Here is a 25,656-nt window from a genome sequence, read left to right on the forward strand (position 1 = left end):
TACGGTCAAAGGGAAAGGAAAGGGTTGCTGCTGAGGTAATATTTGGAGGGACTGATTTTTTTTTTTTTTTTTTTTTTTTTGTATTTTAGGGAAGGATCTGCAGAGTGTTCAGGTTCTCACTCCTAGATAAGACTCATAGAGATCCGCCTGTTTACAGCCTCCCATGAGCTGGGATGCGCCACCACGCCCAGTCTCAATTGCAGTCTCAGCGCGTCCTGGGCGGGCCCGGCCCGGCAGGCCTGGGGATCAAACCGCGGTCCCTGTGCCCTTGCAGGCGCTTTAATCCGCTGAGCTATTTGGCCGGCCCCGGAATGGATTCCTGAGCAGGGCTGTCATCTGAGGTTGATCAGTCCCCTCGGTGGCTGGACCGTGGAGATCCGTTGGTGGCCTCGGGGAATTTAGAACTGTGAGGAGTTTCGTTCCTCACGTCGGGGAGTCTTTGAGGGTGGCTGCCAAAGTGCAGATCGGCAGGTCTCCTGAGGTTGAAGCGCTTTTTGGTGTACACCGCTGCCGAGGGCGTTATTTTAGCATGCGCCCAGCACGGCGGACGCCGCAGCACGCGTGGCAGCTGAACGCAGGCAGAGGTGAGCGGAGCGTGCTGCAAGCCCTGGAAGACTTACCTGCAACTGAGGCCGCGCAGGGCTCTGGGCGGCACTGCTGAGGCACCCTGGGCTGGCTTTCTTAGAGGATTTCTCCTGGGTTTGGCTTTGAATTTCATTCGCCGCCAGAACTTAAAGGCCAGGCACGGTGGCGCACGCCTGTACTCCCAGCCCTTGGGAGGCTGAGGCAGGAGAATTGTTTTGAGTCTGAGATCAGCCTGGCTGCAAAGTGAGCTCAAGCCCAGCCTGAGCTGCGTGGCGAGAACCCCCCGTGACCCCCCTCCCCCCCAAACCCTTGAAGCTCCAAGTTAACATACGGCCTTGTGCTCACAAAATGGAAAATCACAAAAGGATTGCAAGTGCTGTTTAGGAAGCTCAAGGATGAAGGCGTGGCGCTGTTCAGCGCTTGTGGGCAGATTTGTGAGGGTATTTGCACAGTTAAAAGAATATGTAAAGCACAGGCAAAGCAATAGGCATGTCTTCCCTAACACACACCACATCAAAACGTACAGGGAGCCACTTCATTTCCCTCTTGCTATGAGACACAACTGTATCTTTTTTTCTTAAAGGAAAAGCAACGGATTAAAAGGAAACATTTACCACTGATATGATTCAGGAAAAATTCTTGTTTCGTTGTATACAGATGCTTATTTCTTTTTCTGATAATTGTTATTTTACTTTCCAGAAAAACAAAATAGAACAACACTGAGCAGACGTTCTTTGGCGGGAAATCGACAATAAAAGCACTTAGAAGAAAGTAGTTTAGGCCTGGGGAGATAGCTCAGTAGAATAAGCACTTGCCTGGCAAGCACAGGGTCCTGAGTTCAATCCCTGGTACTGGAAAAAAAAATGTAGTTTAGAATTCCTTTGAGATTAGATTATTCCTTGTTTCTATTTTATAACCACCTATGAGTAATCATTTTATTTTTAAGGAGAATAGAATATATGGCCAAGTTAACAAATTATTAAACCTTCAGTTTGCCTAAAGCAGCCATCAATAAAGAAAACCCCTAAATATTTTCTTTATTCCATTAGTTTTTTTTCTGAGAATGTTTTCAATTTTTGTGTATTTTTCAAGGTATATGCAGGGTCTCACTATGCATCTTGAACTTGAGGCTATCCTCCTGTTTTCAGCCTCCCCAGAGCTGGGATTACAGGCATACACCACCACGCCCAGACTCCCTTGCTGGCTCAGTGCACTATGGGCTGGGGCCAGTGTGTCATGCAGGACCAGGGATGGAACCCTGGTCCTTGCACTTGCCAAAGCAGGCGCTTAATCTGCTGAGCTATCTCACTGACCCTTCATTTTTCAAGGTATGAAGAATGCTGATGCTTATGTCTTGATTCAATATCTGTTCAAACAATATTTACCAAAAGCCTTCTTGGTACACATGATCAATCAATGCTAGGTGGTGGCCCAGGCTCACAGGCTGCTCCTGCCTCAGGGGGCCCACTGCTGGGGCAGTGGCCATGGCCGGAATTTAGAGGACACCTTTAATAGCATTGTTACTTCTTCTTTCTTCTTCTCCTTATCCTTCTCCTTTTTTTTTTTTCTTTTCTGGGTACCATGGGCTTTACTGATGGTGTACAAGGGCAGTGAGCCAGGGCTCCCGAGGCCCCTCCCCTTCTAGAGGGCCTGGGATGGAAGTGGTGCGGGGGAGATTCTCAGTGTTGGGACTGAGTAGGGCAGTGACTTCTACAGCGTGGCCTGTCTGTCCCTTTGGTCTCACTGGGCTGTGGTGGGGTGGCCACTTACTCCTTGGAGGCCATGTGGACCATGAGGTCCACCACCCTGTTGCTGTAGCCGAACTCACTGTCATACCAGGAAATGGGCTTGACAAAGTGGTCATTCAGGGCGATGCCAACCCCAGCATCAAAGGTGGAAGAGTGGGTGTCACTGTTGAAGTCGCAAGACACAACCTAGTCCTTGGTGTAACCTGGGATGCCTTTGAGGGGACCATCTGATGCCTGCTTCACCACCTTCTTGATGTCATCGTATTTAGCTGATTTCTCCAGGTGGCAGGTCAGATCCACCACTGACATGTTGGGAGTGGGCACACGGAAGGCCATGCCTGTGAGCTTCCCGTTGAGCTCCAGGGTGACCTTGCCCATGACCTTGGCAGTGCCAGTGGATGCAGGGATGATGTTCTGGGCAGCCTTGAGGCCATCATGTCACAGATTCCCATAGGGGCCGTCCACAGTCTTCTGGGTGGCAGTGATGGTGTGGACTGTGTTCATAAGTCCTTCCATGATGCCAAAGTTGTCATGAATGGCCTTGGCCAGTTGGTGGTACAGGAAGCACTGCCGGCAATGTTGAAGGACTGTCATACTTCTCATGGTCCACACCCATCACAGACATGGGGGCATCGGCAGAAGGGGCAGAGGTGATGACCCTTTTAGCACCACCCTTCAGGTGAGCCCCGGCCTTCTGTGTGGTAGTGAAGATACCAGTGGACTCCAGCACGTGCTCAGTGCCAGCATCACCCACTTGATGTTGGAGGGATCTTGCACTTGGACGATGGTGATGGCCTTTCTGTTGATGACGAGCTTCCCGTCCTCAGCCTTGACAGTGCCGTGGAACTTGCCGTGGGTGGAATCGCACTGGAACATGTAGACCATGTATTTGAGATCAATGAAGGGTTCATTTATGGCCACAACATCCACCTTGCCAGAGTTAAAAGCAGCCCTGGTGACCACGTATCCAATACGGCCAAATCCATTCACTCCAACCTTCACCATCTTGTCTGGATCGCTGCTGGCTGTATGGAAAGAACGGTTACTGAAGGACATGCAGGAGCAGAGAGCTGGTCACTTCTTAAAGTCTTGGGACTTTCGGCTTTGCAGAAAATCTCTTAAAATGCAAATATACATTTCAAGAGAATAAACTCTAGACTTTACTCCTATTGTTATATAAGGACGTTTTCCTGAAGAATCAAGGTCTTCATGGTGCAAATGTACCAGCTGGGGAGGGGCTTCGGCAGGAAGAGCGCTGGGCACAGCGGGCCTCTTTCACGCCAGGGCTCTCTGTTGGCAGCGACCTCTCTCTGCTCTGTTGGGCTCTGGCCTTTGGTACCGAGGCCCTGAGGTCTTGGGCTCTGAGTGGGAGCTCGGGAGGGGATGCTCGGTGCTCGGGTCCCGGTGGTGTCCCCCAGGCTGTATAAAGCACTCTTTCCCCTTCCTGTTTCTTGGCTGGCACAGGGGAAGCAGGGAAGCCACTGATAAGAGGAGGGAGGGCGTCAGTGCTTTGCGCTCCTCGTCCACCTCGTCCACCTCTTCACGACAGACCTCAGCAGAAGGGAAACAATGTGCTTTTGTAATTGCAGCGTGGCTGGGATCAGCCCTTAAAACTTTAAAAGCAGTCTTTGAGCTAAAATTAATTGAAAATTATGTGAGTATTCAGTGATAAAGAGATTATGAACTTTGCTGTGCTCCACATTTTTGTCTCAAAAAAGACCTATGTATCTCCAAAGTTCCAGTTATTCATCTATGATACTGTAATTTTAAGTATATGTTTTCTAGAAAGATGAAATAAAATGCTGGGTTAGTTCCTTCTGTCCTAAGATGGAAGCATAAAGACAGTTTTCTAAAACTCTCCCCAACTTTCCTAAACAGTCCAAGAAAATCCAGCACTCCTTATGTGGACTGAAAAGGGTAAAAAATCTGAATTATAGGGCACTGTGTCCCAGGGAAGAAGGGGCATCAATGTGCAATTTCTGCTCTGATCCCTGATCCAAAGCCAGTTTCTCTCCTGGGGCAGGTGCCCTTCCTCACGCACCTGTGCTGGGACTGCGGGTGTTGGAGCCAGGGCCACGCTTGTCCTGGGCTGAGCCTTCCAAACCTCCATCCACATCAGCTCACCCCCCCACCCCACCCCCAGGGGGGGGTCCTCATTAGCTTCTTGGCTTCTGAGACATCTGCAAGACCCTGACCTTCCAGAAAGTATTGTCTACTTGCTTTGTATTGCTAGGGGAAAATAAAGTTTCATAATGTATTTTCAAACTGAAAGGTTTGGCCTTAAATCCTTAACAAGGTTACCTTGCTTTCTGTTTTTTGCACAATGCATTCTAAGTTAGAGCACATTTTTAGAATGGTAACTTCTCTTTCCCAGGCTAGCTAACAGGAAGCAACATTTTTTAGGGAACGTCCCGTTGACAGACAATTTCTTTAGTTCCTCTTTTCCCAGGTTAGTTCATCACAGAATAGGAGTTGCCCATCTGTGTTCACGCACACATATGCACGCATGCAAGCACACACACACAAGCACACAAGCACGCATGCACAGCCCTCTTTAACAATGAGCTTGTCGTTTTCTTTTTTTCTTTTTTTTTTTTTTTTTTGGCGGTACCAGGGATAAGCTTGTCATTTTCATCTTCCTTATCTGACAATCAGGAAAACAGATGAGAGAGACTACCCTGTTGGGGCCCCTCTTAGTGAGAACATGTGTAGAGATAGTTAGGGCGGAGTGGGCAGCACAGGGCATGACCCAGGGGTTCGCACAGTAGTGATAATTGCATGACCTGAGGTACCAGAAGAACTTCCCTTTGTAGGCCCTTGGCTTACGCTTTGCTGCATGTCCACAGCTCCTGTGAACCTTGGCTCACCAGAAAAACAAAGGCTAAATTGCTTTTACCAATGAGAGAGATAGCTATTTTTACAAAATCAGCTTACCCCTGTAAATATGGACAAGGCAAAGAGGTCCAGCTGAGACCCTCACTTTGCAATATTATGAGTAAAACTTCTGCTTCTGTTCACTTTCCTTATCTGAGTTTCTCACTCCACACCAGAGAAACTTGTAGTTCTCAGTCAGCTTCCTTCCACCTTTGTCTGCATTCCAGGGGGAGGAACTAGGAAGCCAAGGGTCTCTTCCAAGGAGGAGTCCAGACCCCAGACCTCTGCCTGACACAACCATGTGAATTTGCTGGCCATCTTTTTAGGTCATTCACAAGAGATCTCTGGTACTGGTCCTGCTATCTTTCTGGGATTGACCTCACCTTCATCTCTGTATGTTTTTTATTTTATTTTATTTTTTAATGTATTTGGTACAGGGGCTCACTACACAGCTCAGACTTGTAGTGGTCCTCTTGTTTTCAGCCTACCCAGCACTGGGATTATAGGTGTGCACCACCATGCCTGGAGTAGGTTGCTGGCTCAGTGCACCCTGGGGGTGTGTGGCACAGCATGTGGTGCTGGACATCAACCCTGGTCCCTGGGCTTGCCTAAGCAGGAACTTAGTCCGCTGACCTCTATTTAGTTTTTAGCATTTACAACCTCTCAGGTTCAAGCACTGAGAGTGCACTTGCCCATTTCCCATGAGACTCTGTTCCTCGCTGCCCCTAGGTGACCTATCTCAGCTGCACCTGGCCCTGGGATGCTCCAGAGGTCTGTTGCTTCCTCCTGTCTCTTGGACTGTGCACAGGTTTCTCTTCTGTGCTTTTCTTTAAAGTCTACAACGTGGGCTGGCTGATGAAGACAGAAGCCATCCTGGACGCAGGCAGTCTTCCTTTCTGTCTTTCTTATGTTTGCAGCTTGGCAATCCAACACAGAGCAGTGTCTGATGTACACTAGGTGCCTAAGAAATGTCGAATAGCTGTATGAATTCTTGGTGAGCAGCAGGCTTATCCTTTCTGCTCCTCATGCTCAGCGAAGAGGACCTCACTCCTATTTGTTGGAGAGAGTCAGTACTGGTCCCCTGCCGCTCCCCCCTTTTGAGACAGGGTCTTGCTCTGCATTTCAGCCTGGCCTTGAGCTCATTTTGTGGTCCAGGCTGGTCTCGAAATTGCAACCATCCTCCTGCCTCAGCCTCCCAAGTACTGGGATTACAGGCATGTGCCACCATACCTAGCTTGGTCCCCTGTTGAGTGAGAGTTTATCTTGCTTAACTATAGTTGGATTTACACATGAAATTGAAATACATTTTTTCTTAATATAAGAAGTTTTTTATGAACATTTGATAGATTCAACTTTCAAGGATGTTAATTTTCAAATGTTAATTTTCCTTTCTTATTGAATACAAAATTTCCATATATTGTCCATAATGTGTCTTTTTTTCAGAGACCATCAGTGTAGTCTCCTCTGGAGAGAACAGTGCCATTGTCCATGCCCCCGCTGGCTCCTCACCAGTGACTTCCAAGTGTCAAGTCTTCACCCAAGCTCTCTTGAGTCTTCAAGTTTTTCTTCTTCCCACTCCTCTTCTCCTTCTGCTTTTGCTTTTGGGTATCAGAGGTTGAACTCAAGACCTTTGCCCTGAGCTGCACCTCACTTTTTTATTTAGCAGGGTCTTGCTAATTACTAAGTACTGCAGGCTGGGCTAGAACTTGCAACCTCCCTGTCTCATCCTCCCAGAGTAGTGGGATTATAGGTCTGTTCTTCACACCTGGCTGTAATTTAGAATCTTCACAGCTGCTTAGTGTCTCTGTCTGAATGCCCCAGAAAGCCATGTACATTATGCTGTCATAAATCGCTCTCAGTGTTACTCTTCCTTAGGCCCACCAGCCCTCAGTGGGCACACTTAGGAGAGGTTGGCACTTGTCCCTCGCCTCCCTCCTGCTTCTCCCAGAGGCTGGCCGGGTCCTGCAGGCTCCTCACTACTTACACTGCCACTTCTGCCAGCCCCCGTTAGTTCAGCCCTCGGGAACCCTCTCCAGGAGAAACGCAATGGTCTTTTAAGAAAATTTAATATTTTCCCCATTACAAAAGTCACAAATCTAAAGCATCTGCTTAGGCAGACACGGGCCGGGGTTTGATCCCCGGCCTGCTGTGCCATCCCTGCCCCCAGGGAGACTGGATGTGGTGGCGCTGTAAGCCCAGCTCGTGGGAGGCTGAACACAGGCAGATGGCTACGAGTCTGATCCATGAAGTGAGACCCTGTAGAACCTGTAGATCCTGTCCTAAAATACAAAACAGCCCAACCAAACCAAAACAAAACAGAAACAAAAGTCACAAATCTCACTGTAGAAAAGTATCAAAAATGGGAATAAAGATGGAAAGACAGCAAAGTGACCCACAGCCCCGTGTCCCAGCGGGAGCGGCCGTTTTCTTTCCACTTGACTCTTCCCGTGTTCATCTCTGTGGAATTTTAAATAGTTCTGCATCTTGTTTTCTTAACATCTTACACAAATAGCTCACGTGGTATTAGACATTCTTCACTATAATAAATTTTAATGGCTGCATAATACTTGGCTGTTTAGGCTTTTATAATTTCACTCTTAAATTTTTAATCCATCACTCTATAGATCTATTTATTTAGATATATATTTTAGTATGTAGTGTAACATCAAGAACTAAATTAATGAAGAACAAGTCATAATTATTCAGATGCAGATAAGCTGCCTAAGTTTCCTATAGCTCCTCATCTAATTTAGAGGACAAGCAAATTTTTAAAAAGTTAACAGCAAAACAATCCTACTTACTCATTTTAGCCAGGAAGTAGGTGACAGAGTGCACAGAGGCCTAGCAGGAGTGCTGGAGTGGGTCAGTTCTTAAAATTCTCTCTTTATTTCTTTATTTGGTTTTTATTCTTCTTTATTTCCTAAAAGGAGCTAACAAAACTTTCCAGTCCTACGGGATAATCCTAAGGCTTAAGTAATTAGCTTGAAGAAAACATAGTTGAACAATATCCCATAAGAGTAAGTTGCAAATATGGGTGTGCTATAACTAGTGTTGTGAACATTAGTTCATGCTCTGCTGGTGTATATCAAGGCAAGAGACCCCAGAATGGAGGTGAAGTTTTAAACCCTGGTGAACTGGAGCTTTGTCCTGTCTGGAGTTGGGATTGTCCCTGGCTCTTGGTAAAGGAACAGCACTATGTGCTGCTAAGCCATTAAGTGGTCTTACCTGTAACTGTCAGAAGGCCCCAGTGGGAAAGGGTCCCACACACCATTAGTGGATTGAAAACTACCAGTGCCTGGGGTCCAGTCTCAAGGTCTGACAAATTCTGATGTAACTGTTTGGAGATGAGACCCTGACATCAATATTTGAAAAACTCCACAGATGTTTTTCTTTTTCTAAAAAATTATTTATTTATTTATTTGGTACAGGGTCTCACTATGCAGCTCAGCCTCATAGTGATCCTCCTGTCTCAGCCTCCCCAGCAATGAGATTACAGGCATGTGCCACCATGCCCCATTCCAGCGGCCAGCTTGGCACTGGGCTGGTGCAGCATGTGGTGCCAGGAATCGAACTCTGGTCCCTGAGCTTGTCAGGCAAGCACACAGACCACCGAGCTGTCTCCCCAGACCACAACAGATGTTTCTAATGTGCAGGTCAAAACTAACTTACATGAATGCAAGAGAAAAATTTTATCATTTATTTATTTTTGAGTTTAATATTTTACTTATTTTTTTATTGAGGAACAAATATCAATGAGACAGTTTCAGAGCTGATTAACAGGACAGTTTCAATAATTAATACATTATATATTGTTATCTTCTTAGTGGTTATCCATTGCACAAGATGCAGACAGGATATCCTGTCCAAACACTGTTAGTACACATCTTTTTTCTCAGTGAATTAAGCGGAAGTAGCTGTATATCAATCCTAACTATTCTGTATATACAGATACAAAATGGTCCTTCCTTTGTATCCCCTTTTTTGTTTAGTCCTGTCAGAAGTGGGTATTCCATTGGCATCTAAGTACTATAGGTGCATAAATTCAGCAAAACAATCCAACATTGTCCAGCAGTCCATAATAGTAGTGGGTTCTCCTCAGAAGTTGTTGACTTGAGCCTTTTACAGCTCATCATGGCTTAACTTTATATACCTCATTTTTATACTTTTCTGCTGGATGGATAAGAACAAGATAAAAATTTTAAATATATGTAGTGCTTGTGTGGCAGACTGCCCAGCTGATTATACTCAGAGCAGGCTACAAGCAGTGCAGGCTGTGAAGAGCTAACCCACACCTGGCTTGTTTTATGGACTGAGTCAGGTGACACTCAGAAGCGCACTGTGGATGGCATGCAGATGAGCTCAACCCTTCACCAGGGGCCACAGCAGAGAAGAGAGACATGGTGTGTGGAGTTGTGGAGCTCCGATATGACAGGACAGCTGCAGACAGCGTGGCTCTTGCCTGAATTCCTTTCTGGGATTGTAGTCCATTTCACTTGAAAAGCAAATTAGTTGTTATCCATGACCTGTCCTTGGTGTCCTCTATTTGTAATGTGAGAATGCTTTGCCTCCCGCTTACAGCCCCTGCCTACCTCTGCATCTTCTCCCTAGCGACCATAAGTAGGCGCCTCACCCCATTCTTCAGAACAATTGTGCAGCCAGTGAACACTGACAGATCTGGCTGCTTCAGGGTCTTTGGAATTTTTACTTGCAGCCTTTTGCTGTAGCACCAACCAGGAGGTCAGGGCCATGCGCTGGGGTTCCAAACAGCATTACATTTTTACTTAAAAAAAAAATCAGTAAGTGCATAGTTTCATGTAAATTAAAACACCACATTGGTGTTTTTTCAGCCACCACTCACAATTACTTCAAGAATTTCAGCTAGTCCTGGCTCATTATCTGTTATACTCAATGTACTTCATCTTATCTCTGGGGGAGAAGACAAAAATTAGAAAATGAAACAAGTTTTAAAGCTAGCAGAATGGGTCAGGAAACAAAATCCAAGTATACTATTTAACAAGAAATATATTTAACCCCCCACAAATCCACAGACTAAAAATCAAACAATAAAAATAATATTCCAGAGCTGGTGAGATAGCTCAGTGGACTAAATGCTTGCTTAAGTAAGTACAGGCACTGGAGTTCACTCCCCAGCCCCATGTGTCACACCAGCCCCATGCCCAGGAATGCTGAACTGGCCACTGAGGCCAGGTGTCGTGGCACACACCTGTAATCCCAGCGCTGCAGAGGCTGAAAACAGGAGGATCACTATGAGTCCGAGCTTTGGACATAGCAAGACTATGTATCAAATAAATAACAACAACAACAACAACAATAATAATACTCCATACAACAGGAGCCTGAAAGCAATCTAGAATAGCTACCTTATTTTCAGACAAAATGGGCTTTATAGCAAAGTTGATCAAAAAAGGCCAAAGATATCACAAATTGGTTAATGAAACTATTCAACAAGAGATACCAGTTATAAACATATATACGCCAAAATATTGTCCAACCATCTTCATAAAGTAAACAGTAATGGACATAAGAGATCAGCTCAATCTCTATCAACTACAGTAGGGAACCTCTGTACACCACTACCACAAATAGATCAACTAAGCAAACAAACAAAAATCAACAAAACAATTTTAGAGTTAAACAAATCTTTGAATAATGTACTGAATTCATGTTATTTTTAGCAGCACATGGAATATGCTCCATAATAGAGCACATACTAGCTAATTAGTCATATTTAAGGAGATGCAAAAGAATAAAATTTTACTATGTGTATCATCAGATCCCAGTCCAATGAAACTAGAAATCAATAGCAAAGTAAATCAGAGAAACTGTGCAAACATATCAAAACTTAACAACACACTCTTAAATAAACAGTGGGTCACTGTTGGGGACCATAAATTAAAAACTGACTTGCCCTTGTGTTGTGGGCCAGTTTTGGATTGCAGAAATCCTGCTTCCTGTCTTCTTTTACTTATTTATTTTTATTTATTTATTTATTTATTTATTTAACCGGGGATTGAACTCAGGCCTTTGCACTTGCCAGGGAAGCACTTATTCCACTGAGCCATCCCCCCCCCCCGACCCCTTCCTGTCTTCTTGATGATGCTTATTGAGCAGGACGAAATCTGCTGAGGGCAACACAAGGAAATTAGTGCGCAAGCATGGAGATGAATCTTACCTTGTTTCCTTTATGATGTGAAACTTGCTCTTTTATTTTTTATTTTATTTTTTTCTCCATAATTTTATTGAGAAACAAACAGCAACGAGTCAGTGTCAAATCAAATTGGTAGGACAGTTTCAATAGTTAACACATTGCATGCTGTCTTCCTAGTGGTTATTTGCTGTACAAGATGCGGACATGATATCCTATTTACAAACACTATTAGAACAAATCCCTCTATTCATTAAGAGAATGTAACTATATATCTATCCTAACCATTTTGAATACACAGATACAAAATGGACCTCCATCTTTATCCCCTTTTTTATTTAGCACCATCATTTGACTATTATAGGTGTGTGAACTCAGCAAAATATTCCAAAAGAGTCCAGTAGTCCATAATAGTATCATACCTCACAGACCTAGAGAAATCATTCCTAAATTTTATTTGGAACCAGAAAAGACCTAGAATAGCAAAGGCAATCCTGGGCAATAAAGACAAGGCAGGAGGCATTACAATTCCTGACTTGAAATTATTCTACAAGGGCTGGGGAGAGGGCTCAGTGGAATAAGTGCTTCCCTGGCAAGCGCAAGGGCCAGAGTTCAATCCCCGGTTCCGAAAAAAAAAAAAATATTCTACAAGGCTACTGTGATAAAATCAGCATGGTACTGGCAACAAAATAGACCTGAGCATCAATGGAATAGATTAGAAGACAGTGAAGCCCCTACGAACACACTCAGCCACCTTATCTTTGACAAAGGGGCCAAACATACTCACTGGAAGAAAGATAGCCTCTTTAACCAATGGTGCTGGAAAAACTGGCTCTCTACCTGCTGAAAACTAAAACTAAACTTGCCCTTTTAACCACTCTGTCTCTGTCTTCTCATGCTCTGGGAAAAGCATGATACCACTCCCTTTGATAAAATGATGGCTGGCTGGGGGTACTGGGCCTTTTGTTCCCAGAGAGCAACTGGTTATCCCTGAGCCCTGCTACACCCCCGTAGTTTTGTCTCTTGCTCTTTCTCTTCTTCCCCACATACACCATAACCCCCTGATGGCATTTCTAATAATGGCATAGTAAAAAATAAGAAATAATGCAATTGCTATAATTAAAGGATAATGCCGGTACAGTATACCAGAATTTGTGAGAGCCAGCGTAAGCAGTCCTGAGAGGAAAGTTTTAGCTGTGAGTGATCACATCAGAAAAACGAGACCAAATAAACAGCCGAATGATACAGCTCAGGGTCCTACAAAAATAGCTCAGTCAGAATGCAGAGCTTGTACCAAGAAAGAGACTCTAAAGATCAAATGAAACAGAGACTAAAATCAGCACAAATAATTAATGAATCAAAAAGCTTGTTCTTTGAGGGCCAGCCAGATAGCTCAGTGGACTAAAGTGCCTACTTAGGCAGAGCACAGTGGCTGGGGCTCAATCCGGTGTGCTGTGCTGGCCCCAGCCTTGGGGCACACTGAGACAGCAATTGAGACTGGGTGTGGTGGTGTGAGCGTGTAATCCCAGTGCTTGGGAGGCTGAAAACAGGAGAATCACTACGAATCTGATCTACGCAGTGAGACCCTGTAGACTCTGAAGAGCCCATACCAAATACATAAAAAAGCTTGTTCTTTAAAAGAACAGAAAAAAAATAGACAAACTCTCTGTTTAACTGACAAAAACAAAAGACAAATCAATGCAATTAAAAACAAAAATTGTGAACTCATAATTTACATTGCAGAAATCCACATTATTAGCACTAATTCCCAAACCTGTATGCCAAAATATTAGAGAACTCAGAAGAAATTGCTAGATTACTAGATACAAATGAATTAACAAAACTAAACCAAGAAGATTTATAAATCACGAATAATCATGAATCAATAGCAGGACATAAAACTGAAACAGTAACAAAAATAGTATCAGCTAAGAAAAGCCCAGAACTTAATGGATTCACTGCTAATACTGCAAGAACTTTATGGAAGATCTTCCACCAATGTTCTTCAAGCTCTAATGAAACTGAGAAGGAAGGAGTACTCTCAAGACCATTCTTGGAAGCTAGCATTACCTTAATTTAGAACTATACAGGAATCCACCCCAACAAAGCAAACTACAGGCCAATATCCCTATAGAACATAGGTATAAAAATCCGCAACAAAATGCTGGCAAACAGAATGCAACAAATCAGCAAAAAAATTATACACCATTACCAAGTCGTCTTTATCCAGGGATGTAAGAATGGGTCAACAGAAGGCAGGCCCCAGACTCATGAGCACATACATGCCTTTGAGAGGCAGACTGACTGGATAGAACCCATGACGCCCAGGATAGGTCAGCCCCAGGAATGCTGTGTAATCAGAGTGACCAGCAGTGTGGAAGTGTCTGGTGCAGAAGGGAGGAGCCAGTGGCTGGGCTCCCAAGCAATCCACCCACAGGATACCACGCCCAGGTTCTGGAATGCTCCACCTACAGGAGACCACACCCAGGTTCTGGAATGCTCCACCCACAGAAGAACACACCCATGATCATCTCAATAGATGCAGAAAAAGCTCTTGATAAAGTTCAACACTCATTCTTGATAAAACATCTACAGAAAACCAGAAGAGGTAGTTTTACCTTAACCCGATAAAAACTATCTATGACAAACCAACAGCCAACATCATACTAAATGGACAAAACCCGAAAATTTTGACTTTAAAATTAGGGACAGGACAAGGATATCCTTCGTCATTATTCCTGTTCAATATAGTTCTGGAAACGTTAGTTGGAGGAATTAGTTAAGAGAGAGAAATAAAAGGAATAATGATTAGAAAGGAAGAAGTGAAATAATAATTATTCACAAATGACATGATATTATGTATAGAAGACCTCAAAACTCCACCCCAAGTAGATTTAATAACCAAATTCAGTAGTGTATCTGGATACAAAGTCAGCACTCAGAAATGATTAGCATTCCTATGCACAAGGAACAAACACAATGAGAGAGAAATTAGACGAATCACGCCCTTCAAAATAGCATTAAAAAAGGAAATATTTAGGAATCTAACAAAGGAAGTAAAGAATATATATAGTGAAAATTACAGTACTCTGAGAAAGGAGATTGAGGAGCATGTCATAAAACAGAACGTTATCCCTTGCTCATTTATAGGAAAAGCCAACAAAGTGAAAATGGCCATATTCCTAAAATTGTTGTACAGATCCCCAAATCCCAATTAAAATATCATTAGCATGCCTCACAGATCTAGGGGAAACATTCCTAAAATTCATCTGGCACCAGAAGAGACCTAGAATAGCAAAAGCAACCCTGGGCAACAAAGGAAAGGCAGGAGGCGCACCACAATTCCTGACTTGATACTATACTACAAAGCTATTGTGAAAAAATCAGCATGGTACAAGCAAAAAAAAAAAAAAAAAAAAAAAAAAAAAAAGCCAGAGCATCAGTGGAAGAGATTAGAAGGTGCAGACACAGCTACAAGCACACTCAGCCACCTTATCTTTGATAAAGAGTCCAAAGATGATCTCTTTAATAAATGAAGCTGAAAAAACTTTCTGTCTACATGCCAAAGGTTAAAACTAGACCCCTGTCTACCACCATGGAATAAATTAAAATCAAAACATACTAAATATCTAAATATTAAAACAGAAACTCTGAAGCTACTGGAAGAGAAAATACACAGAAATGTTAAAGACAGGAGTAGGCAGAGTTCATAGACAAAAACCAAGCTGCATGGGAAATGCTACAAGTAATCAACAGCTGGGATCTGAAAGAAATCACCAACAGAGTGACAAGACACCCCCACAGAGTAGAAAAAAGCTTTGGATAACACTCCCTCAGACAAAGGACTTCTATCTAGAACATATAAATAATTTAAAGAATCAGACCCCCCAAATTCAAAGACCCAGTCAAAAATGGACATCTTGCCAGAGGGGCACAACAGGTTCACTGCCAAGGGCTGCAGCAGGAAGAAGCTGAGCACAGCAGCCAGACCCAAGTCAGGCACATCGGGACGAGTTCAGACTTCGTAGATCTGCACCCAGTAAGCTGAGGCACTTTGCTAGACCCAGATCTATAAGAGCATCCTCCCTCTTTCTCTCTTGACTGAGAGAGGGGGCAAAGGTAACCGGGGTGAACTAGTCTTCCTGGAAAACACCAGATACATCAAGGGGAGGTGATCAGACAGAACTTAGCAGATATAACTCAACTACAAATCCCCAATTAAATATCTGCTTAACTATACAGACATAATGTTTGCTCTTACTGTCTAAAATACAAACCCATTAGTTATAAAAGTTTATCAACTGCTAAATATCACTACCCATTATTAGTGTTCCTAATTGCAGTTCTGTAAATTCAAAACTATAACTGCCTTAACTATTGCTACTCCTATTTAGCACTGTGCTCAAAACATTAGCCAGAGAAATGAGGCCAAAAAAGAACAAAAAGGGACGTGTGTGTGTGTGTGTGTGTGTGTGTGTGTGTTTGTACATGGTACGTATATGCTGTCAAATTATCTTTGTTTTTGCAGATGACATAATCTTGTACTTATAAGACCCCCACCATTTCATGTTAAGACTCCTAGCATTAACCACATTCAGCAAGGTAGTAGGATGCAAAATCAAGGCACAAAATCAGCAGTATTCCTGCACACTAAAAAGAATCTCACTGAGAAAGAAATTAGGAAGACCATATTATCCACAACAGCATCATAAATAAGTAAGGAAATAAATAAATAATAAGTACTTAGGAATTAACCCTAACCAAGGAATTAAAGGACCAACCACCAGTGAGCTTGGTGTCCCCTGGGATCCAGTCCCTTCAGCAGAGCGCCACTTTGAGCGCCTGAGCATGTTGGGGGGCTGGTAGCCTGGATCCAAGCCCCAAGAGTGTACTATGGCACACAGCTGTGCTAGAAATACTCTCATAATATTTGGTTTGAAGATATTTTCCCAAACTATTCTGTATCATTTCTTAAAAAACGGTTTTGTCTCAGAGAAGCAGTGTATGTTTTAACAAACTATAATCATTTGTAGGGCTGGCCAGATAGTTCAGCAGATTAAAGTACCTGCTTAGGCAGGTGCAGGGATTGGGATTTGATCCTCGACATGCTGGCTGGCCCTGTTCCCAGGGCACACTGAGACGGTGACCAAGACTGGGTGTGGTGTCACATGCCTGTAATCCCAGTGCTTGGGAGGCTGAAAACAGGAGAATAACTGTGAGTCTGAGATACATAGTGAGACCCCGTAGGCCCTGTTACTAAATACATTAAAAAAAAAAATCATTTGCTTTAAAAAAAGAGGGGGGCATGTTGAAAAGGAAAATGTGACTCAAATGCAGGTATTAAAGTTCTCTATCATATTTAACATTTTTATAAATTATATAGAATAAAGCAAAGTTCACCAAAAATAGTTTTGGGTCTATGAACTGCCTAACTCGTGCATAGCCCAAAATTCTCTCTCTCTCTCTCTGTCTGTCTGTTTCTCTCTCTCTCTGTCTGTCTGTTTCTCTCTCTCTCTCTCTCTCTCTCTCTCTCTCTCTCTCTCTCTCTCTCGATTCTTGATTAGCTTCTCTCTCTCTTGATTCTTGATTAGCTTCTCTCTTGATTAGATTCTCTCTCTCTTGATTCTTGATTAGCTTCTCTCTCTCTTGATTCTCTCTCCTCATTCTTGATTAGCTTCCCCGCAAACTCTAAGGACGCCCCTATTCTGTTTTTTCATCCTCAGACCCTTGCTCTTGCACTGTTTCTCTATTTCCAGTATGTGATCCCAGTTCCGCGCAGGGACAACCCCGTCACGTCTGCCTGCTGCCATCCTGTGGCGATTGTCAGAAAGTGAGCGCTACCGCGCATCCAGGTAGGGGGAGTCTCGTGGGGATTCAGCAAACTCTCCCATTGCGTTTTCAGTGCTCCCCCTACAATTGAAAGCAGCAGTCATTGTCCTTGTGCCTCTCAGGATGGTGGAAGAGAGTTGAGATGGGCTGGAATGGCTTCCCATTTCACCCTCGACAGAAGCTGCCCCCTTCGCCCGACGCACGCACGGGCTGCTGTCCTGTGGCCCGCGGCTCCCCCACGGGCTTTCCGGTGATGGTGCCTCTGCAGTGTTGGTGGAGCCTTTCATGCCGGTTTAAGTTCTCTTAAGAACTTCCTAACTTCATATTAGGGAATGAGCGCATGCTTATTAGCTGGGCCGCAGCGCCGTCCTAGCAGCATGGCTGCTACGAATCGCCCTGGCGTGATCAGGAGCAAGACTGACTCTTTCCGGAGGTCACGCGGAGGCACAGGAATGCGTGGTGCGGCCGCCTTCGGCCCTCCCTTTCCTCCGTGGTCCGGCCCTGTGCACACGCGCATCGCCCAGAGAGGCCGCTGCACGCAGGCAGCTGGGCCCTGGGCAGGAGCTGGAGCCAGACCTCGGCAGAAAATGCTCGCTTTTGTCACCCAGCATATCGGGGCAGATGAAATTCTGGGTCCATTAGGGTAATCTGTTTATCTTAAAAGATTATATATATTCATTTAAACAACAGAGACACTTAAGACAATTATAATTATTATTATTTTTTTTATCATTTACTTGCAGTATTTCAAGGCACTGCTGTTAATGATTTGCTATTCAAGCCTCCTTCATGACTGAACAAAACCCGGGGTTGGCCCTGGGTTGAGGGCTTTATTCCGGATAGCTGTCTCCATGCTGGACTTAGGACCCCGTGGCTCCCGTAACTATAGCTATACCTTAATGCTTTTATGCTCCCTGTGGGTTACACTGGGAGTGCTAGATTGGGAGTAACTTGATGGGGTTCCAATAACATATCGATGGGATTACAAATATAAACTTTCCGGATTGAGATGAGGCCCAGGAAGGCTCTCCATAAAGGTACATGTTCCCAATGGGTCACATCAACAGGCATACAGGGCTGCAGCTTCTGCGCCCCACACTTCTTGTGATATTAATAAATAGGTCTTCACCCTATTTAGGAGCATGTCGCTCCCAAATCCCTTAGCCTCTCCAAGTGACAGTGACTTCTCTGAGCCAGGCTCTGCACGGGGCGGGGTGCCAGGGGCACCAGCCCCAGGTCGGAACTCTCAGTTCTGCAGACCCCACCCTCCCGAGGTTAGGGCTCAGCCTGATTCCGAAAGAACTAGCTAGACAGGCCTTGAGGCTGCGTGCCCTCTAGTGGCAACCTTAGGATTGGCTCTTGGAAGTAGGAACTGATCAAATGAGGAAATACATTATTCTTTTAAAAATTCTAACTGTAATCAAACTAAAAAACTTCTGCCGAGCAAAGGAGACAACCAACAAAGTAAAGAAACAAACTAAAGACTGGGGAAAATTTCCAGATATTCCTCAGAGGACTAGCCTTTGGAATATATAAAGGACTCAGAAAAAAAAAAAAAAAATTAGACCTCCCAAAGAAACCCGGTCATAAAGTGGGCAACCAAAAGGAACAGGTTCTTCCCAGCTGAAGAAATGCCAAAAAATGTATAAATCGCCCCTCCCCATTAAAGAATGCCAACTAAAATGGCACAAAGAATCTATCTTCAGAAAGAATAGCTATCATCAAGAAATCAAATAATGACAAATGCGGGTGAAGAAGTAGGGAAAAAGAATCCCGGGTTGGGGGTTCTTTTACTAGGTTGGGGGGAGTATAACCTAGTACAACCACAATGGAAATCAGCATGGAGATTCCTCCGCATGGTGGAAGTCTGTACTAAGCCTGTACAGACTGCTCCAAGGGAGCCAGCTCTTCCCCTTCTAGTTATTTTCCTGAAAGAATGAAAGACATTACATTATCATGCTGTACGCATACCCATGTTTATGGCAATATAATTCTTAATAGCAAAGTCTTGGAAGCAGTCAATATGCCCATGAACATACGAACAGATAAGTAAGGTATGGTATTTATACACGGTAGAGTACTACTCGGCCACAAAGGATAGACTTGAGCCATTTGTAGGAAGATGGCTATACACTGAGTCTATAATGTTAAATGAAAAAAAAAACCCAGATGCACAAGCTTAAATACCACATGGTTTCATATATATATATATATATATATATATATATATGCTTTTTTCTCTAAAATAAATTATTATGTATTGGAAACATGTACTAATAAAAAAATAAGAACTGAGAAAATAATAACATTAAGCCATAACAAGAGTTAAAAAGACAGCAGAGTCAGTGTGCTGTCTTTGGCGGGGCTGGAGGGAGTCCTGCCAAGATTTTAAAATAAGACAAATGAGATTTAATATCTTTCTGTAGCAGAATAAGCCCAATGGAAATTTAGAGACTGGGCAACAGTCAGCCCTGTGCTCTGTATCCGTGAGTTCTGCAAACAGAATTCAGGCAAGCTGGATTTAAAAATGTCAGGCTCACCATGGTAGTGTTTATACTAAGCCTGTACAGACTGCACGTCCTCTACACAATGCAGCGCAACAACCGCTTGTGCAGCTCTGGTACTGCATCAGGAATACATTGTGTCAGGTGTTGCACATCATCTAGTGAGGATTTCAAGTATCAGGTGTTGCACGTCATCTAGTGAGGATTTCAAGTAGGCAGGGCAATGTCATAGGTGTATGTAAATACTGTACACTTCATAGAGGAATTTGGATTTGGGTCTCCAACAGGGGCCCTGGAACCATGCCCCTGCAGGTATGCAGGGAAAGACCATATTCATAATCAAATTGACATGTGCTGGCCTCGCCCCCTGGGCCTGCCGAGATGGTGACTGAGACTGGGCGTGGTGGTGCAAGCCTGTAATCCCAGTGCTTGGGAGGCTGAAAACAGGAGAATCACGAGTCCGATCTACATAGTGAAACCTTGCAGACCCTATAGACCCTGTACCAAATACATTAAAAACAAATAATCAAGTTAACAGCAATCTTGCATGGGTAGTCATAGAGAAGGGATGGTTCAAGAGTGGTGGTAATTCCAATGTTTTGGGAACCTGAGGTGGGGGGTGGTGGTCACAAATTGAAGCCCAGTCCAGGAAGCACAGCAATGCAGTGGGACCTCATCTAAAAGTAAAGATCTGTGGCTGAAGCTCAGGGTGGATGCTCTGGGTTCAATCCAGTGCCAGGAAAATAAACGGATGTGAAGCTGGCATCCCTGGTTCCTGCAATGATGCCACAGCTTACCCAGCAGTGTTTCCAAGATACCAGAAGACATCCCCGAGGAGCTGGGAGGTGCCCACGTGGGTAAGCATACCTGTATGGGTGGGGAAGGGTGCACATTTGGCCCCTCTTTGTGTTGCTGTTGTCAAAAGAATAAAGAATGGAAACCAAAAGAGCTAAACATCAAGTAGAAAGATGACAGAAACAATAATCCTAGAAAGAAAACAAGAAATAAAATCATTGAAGCAGGGGCCAAGGAACTAAAAGCATAAAGCAGAACAAAGCGAAACAGAAGTGTGCTCTTTAGAAAGATTAGCAAAGCATGAGTCCGTGTTGATAGAGATAAATACTGAAGCCAGCGGGCAGGACGGATGCATCTCCCATGCAGGCGTGTTCCAGTTCCTGCCACTGCCTGTCTCGTGAAGGGTGGGCCATAACTCCAGGTTCAGCATGAAGTGTAGCTGGTGACTTCAAAAGAATGCAGTGTGACCCTGTGTCTGTAGTTTCCTGGGGGAAACCTGACAGAGACCACCTGAGCTCTAAGGGAGGACGCCAAGGAGGTGTGTGGATCTAGGGACCTACATGTAGCATTGAAGGGGCAGATGGACATGTGAAAACCAGGATGTGCAGTTGCTGCCTTTTATTAGGCATTAAAGGCCTTCGTATGCTGTATGCACTCAAGTCTCTCTGTGTCCTGGATTTTATGGTTCTGTTAGTAATAGGTGATGATGACGTTTTCTGGATATGGGACTGAACACAAAACCAGCTTATTGAAAATTGTCAGGCAGCATCAGAAAGAATGCTTACAAATATAGTTAATCAAGTAGGCAAATAAATTTGTACACTGAAAAATGTCCAAATATTGCTTAAGCTGTGGGCTGGCACATGCCCGGAATCCCAGCACTCAGGGAGACTCGGGCATGGGGACCACAAGCTCAAGCCTACGCCTACATCTTCAAGAGTTTTACCGATGTATCTTCCAGAAAATTCCAATGTTTCTATTTTTTATATCTCGATCTTGGATCCATTTTGATTTGATTTTGGTAAAGGGCAAGAACTATTTTTTTTCCAGTCTATATTTTTGTCCCCTTTATCGAAAACCAGATGGCTGGAGGTGCTTTGGGTTTTTTCTGTGTCCTCAGTTCTGTTCCAGTGGTCAACCTATCTGTTTCTGTGGTAGTGTCGTGCTGTTTTTAAGCGCTGCAGCTTTGTAGTACAGCTTGAAATCCGGGACTGTAATGTCTTGTGCTTTGCTCCAAGCCATGGTGGAAGGGCCTGGACAGAGGGAAGCTGCTTATGTCATGGTGTCCAGGAAGCAGAGGACAGACAGAGGTGGTGGGGAGAGAAAGCCACCCCTCCTGGTCACCTCCCAAGGGGCGGGCTGTTCTGAGCAGACCCCACCTCCTAATAGAATGCTCAGCTCTGAACTCAACCCCTGAGCTGGCTCACTCTTGGATTTCCTCCAGTGAGATTTGAATTGAGTGAGATGAAAAATTTGGGTTCCAGGGCATCAGAAAAAGTGGGGCCTGATGGGATTGTCTAGCTTGGCATAACAGATTAGGTTGAGAATCAACAATTCCTGACTTATGTTTTCTGGGAAGAGCTGCAAGGATAGGACCCCCTCTCTGGAGTGGGGTGATGGGTGGTTTGAATATGAGTTTATAACCTGGCTGAGGCTCTCTGTGACATTTTCTCACCAGGCCCTTCACTTGTCCTGCCCAAGTCATATAGCAGCAGGGACACTGTGAACAGGAGTGCTTTCACCATGAGTGCGTGGTAGTCAGTGTTGAGCATTTCTGTGTTCCACTGGTGTCCATATAGGAAGAGCACATTTTTGACAGGTGGCCCTTTCTCTCGACTTTCTCTATCCCCCTCTTCAAAGTTTCCAAGCTTCCTGTCCCAGGTCCCACCCTCAGGAGCATTTCTCTGCTCACCAAGTGCTGCTGGCATCCATGTCCTTCCTCCTCACTTCTGATGTTCACAGGCTCAGGGACAACAACCTTCACCACACAGCCACATCCTCATTCAGCTGAGTCATGGTCACAGATACAGTGTGGGCTTCTGTAATGGTTGTGGGACCATAGAGCAGGGTGGTGGCTGCTGGACATGGCCTGGAGCTTGGGGGGGGGGTACAGAACCTCTACCTTCAGGTCCAAGGTAAGTGCTGTTGGCTGGACTGCAGCTGAGGGCTGGATGACAGAGTTGTGTCATAGCTGTAGTTTTTGAGGATTTGTTCCAGTGCCTGGGAGCACAGATGTTCTCAGAGCCCATGGGTAGACGAGGGGATCAAATGCATAGCCACACTCAAGGAATGGAGTGAAGGGGACAGGGGAGTGACAGTGGGAGACATGAGTGGGCCACCTGGGAGGGCCTGGGCTAGGGTGACTCATTCCACAGTGTCCCTGAGCTACGCTGGGGGACCCTGTCTCACCAGGGAGGGGTGCTCCCTCTACAGGCCATGAGACGCTTGTATTGGCTGTTACACTGTGGCAACTTGAGGAGCCTAGAAACTTCTGGGGTATAGAGGACCTGCCAACTGGAGAAGTTTAGAAAGTTAACTGTGTGACTCAGTAGGAAGCTGGGCTCCTCACTTTGAAAACATCCTAAGCCTGTGCAAGAGGAGGAAGGGAGGTGGTGTGGGTGGAAAGGGTGCCCTCCTCAGGCTGTGTGCAGTAAAAGGGAGAGGAGGAAGGACCAATGGCTGGTTCTTCAAGGAGCTCCTGGCTTCTGGGGCTGGCTGCTTGGCTTCTATCTGGAACTCTTCAGCCTTCTGGTGTGAACTCTTTGGCCTTCTTGTAGGTTCTCCAGCGTTCCATCGCAGACCCATAAGCCTCCTGATAAAAGACTAGCGTGGATGCTGCTGTGAGTACCAGCCCTTGAACTGTACTCTCCAGCCTCCAGACGCCCTCTGCAGGCTTCTTCGTCGAGCTCTGTGGCCAACCATCATAAGTCAATCTTGTAATTTCTTATACACGTGTGTGTCTTGTGTCATATGTGTTCCTCTAGTCAACCCTGACTGATATAGTGCTACAGGCTGTTGTAGCCAGCTGCTGACTGCAGACAACCTGCCTGTGGCCATCAGGGGGCAGATGGACACCAGGGACCTAGGGTTGGCTGCCAATGGGTTCCACTGCGGCTCACTCTGTAAAGAAGGACGACCTCGCCAGTAGCTGAGGTGAGAAGGAAGTTGTGGCTGGCCCTGTGTGAAAGGCATGAAAGAAGTGGATGGGAGTTCCTGGTCTCCTCTTAGCCCTTAGGACTTCTGGACTGTCTGCTAAATGGAACGAGGTGCTCTACTGGCCAAGATGTACAATGAAACAAGACAGGTGCTTATGAAGGTGTTGGTGTGCTGCCTCTTGCCCTTGGAGAAGCTTGTGCAGCCCTGCAGGGGCTCTTCCAAGCCAGCAAGGTACTGTGTTCTGGGTGCCCACACTGTCTCTGAGGCAGCTCAGGCCTGGGAAGGAGCCAGAAGCCAGGAAGCTCTGGCTGGATTGCTCCTCTCAGGTCAGGAGCATGTTTAGACCACTCTGAGATGAGGGAAAATAGGCTTCTAAAGGAGTTTCCTTCCTGGCAGGTCCGGGATTTCACTGCTCTTAAAATGCAGAGTGGTGGAGAGAAAGGTAAGGTGGGGACAGGCTTCAGATGGGGGAGGAACAAGTTCCCACAGCAGGTGTCAGGGGAGGTGCGCAGGGGCCCCGGGCTGAGCCTTGCTCTGGGAACTCTCCAGTCAAGGCCAAGCTAAAAAAATCCCTGCTGGAGGTCCTGGTCTTCAGAGCTGCTTGTTGCCCGGCTGTCTGGTTCTACCCATGCAGCTGTTAAGGTTTGAATCTCAAATGTTCTCTCAAGGGCTTGTATGCTGGTGGCTGGGTTTCCAAGCAGCTGTGTGAGAGCAGGCTTGGAAGGGAACTGGAGCACCGGGGTCAGCTTCCTGAGTGGCTGAGTCCACCGAGGAGTTTCTAGCTTGTTGAGCTGAGTGAGAGCCAATAGAAACAGGATGGGGGCACTGACTAGAAGCAGAGTCCTGTCTTGGGGACTCCACGGCGCTTCCATCTTCTCTCGGGCTCCCTGGGGGTCTCCCCCTGCTTCCAGGAGGTGAGCAGCTGTGTTCTTCGGTGCCCGTCCTCTGTGATCTGAATCGCAGTCCCAGAAACAATGGAGCCAGAAGGCTCAGCATTGAAGCTTGTGAAGCCATCCTGAGTTGTTTTTCTTGAGCATTTTGTCACAGGCCCAGAAAGCTGACAACTAGAGAGGTCACTGCAGTGCTCTGGAGAGAGGCAGGGGTACAGGATCGTGTACCAGAGTGGAAATACCGAAGTCTTTGAAGATCGTTGACTTTGGAATAGATTTAAAACCAACCGGAACGCTAACAACATGGCTTCTATGTGGCCAAGTTACTAAATAAAAGTTCGATTAGATCCGCAGTAGGAAATACTCATGAACCAGAGTGGCAGAAGATATCAACAGCAGCACACCACTTCAGCCCTAAAGGGACTCTTGCATTTACTCACTGATAATTTAGAATTGGAGGCCCCCGGAATGGAGGGAAAACTTGCATTTTAAAGATTCTTGCAGGGGCCTGGGAGCTAGCTCAGCGGTCTAAGTACCGAGCCACCGGCAAGCACAAGGACGCAGGTGCGATCCCTGGTGCCGCATGCCATGCCGGCTGGCTCTTGGGAGCACCTAGGGGACCATTAAAACTGGGTGTGGTGGTGCATGCCTGTAATCCCAGTGCTGGGGAGGCTGAGACAGGAGGACCGTTATGAGTCTGAGCTGCGTAACGAGACCCTGTACCACATAAATAAGTGAAAATTAAATAATAATAAAAAAGATTCTTGCAAAAAAAAATTCTCTTTCTATTGATTTTTATATTAAGAATCATCAAGGGCCAGCCAAATAGCTCAGCGGATTAAAGCGCCTGCTTAGGCAGACACAGGGGCTGGGGGTTCGATCCCCTGGCGTGTGCTAAGATGGCGATTGAGACTAGGTGTGGTAGCACGTGCCTGTAATCCCAGCACTTGGGAGGCTGTAGACAGGGGAATCACTAATCACTGCAGTGAGGCCCTGGAGACCCTGTCCTAAATTAAAAAAAAAAAAAAATCAAATTAACTTCCTTCTTGTGGCTATAATTCTGAGTTCCAGCCACCAAAAGTTTCTGTGTTAACACAGGAGGCCTTAAT

At 45.3% G+C, this 25,656-nt stretch overlaps 1 long non-coding RNA gene across 1 annotated transcript; it reads right to left on the bottom strand.

Annotated features, from left to right (window-relative positions):
* Positions 1 to 2,334: 2,334 nt before the first annotated feature.
* LOC111817553 lies at positions 2,335 to 12,977 on the bottom strand. The gene is made up of 3 exons (XR_002821721.1): positions 12,968 to 12,977; positions 10,254 to 10,256; positions 2,335 to 2,432 (listed from the first exon to the last, which is right to left on the bottom strand). It is a non-coding gene; the product is annotated as an uncharacterized LOC111817553 (long non-coding RNA).
* Positions 12,978 to 25,656: the final 12,679 nt, after the last annotated feature.

This window comes from Octodon degus, unplaced genomic scaffold, assembly GCF_000260255.1.
Source record: "Octodon degus isolate 3935 unplaced genomic scaffold, OctDeg1.0 scaffold00061, whole genome shotgun sequence".
NCBI classification, from domain to species: domain Eukaryota; kingdom Metazoa; phylum Chordata; class Mammalia; order Rodentia; family Octodontidae; genus Octodon; species Octodon degus.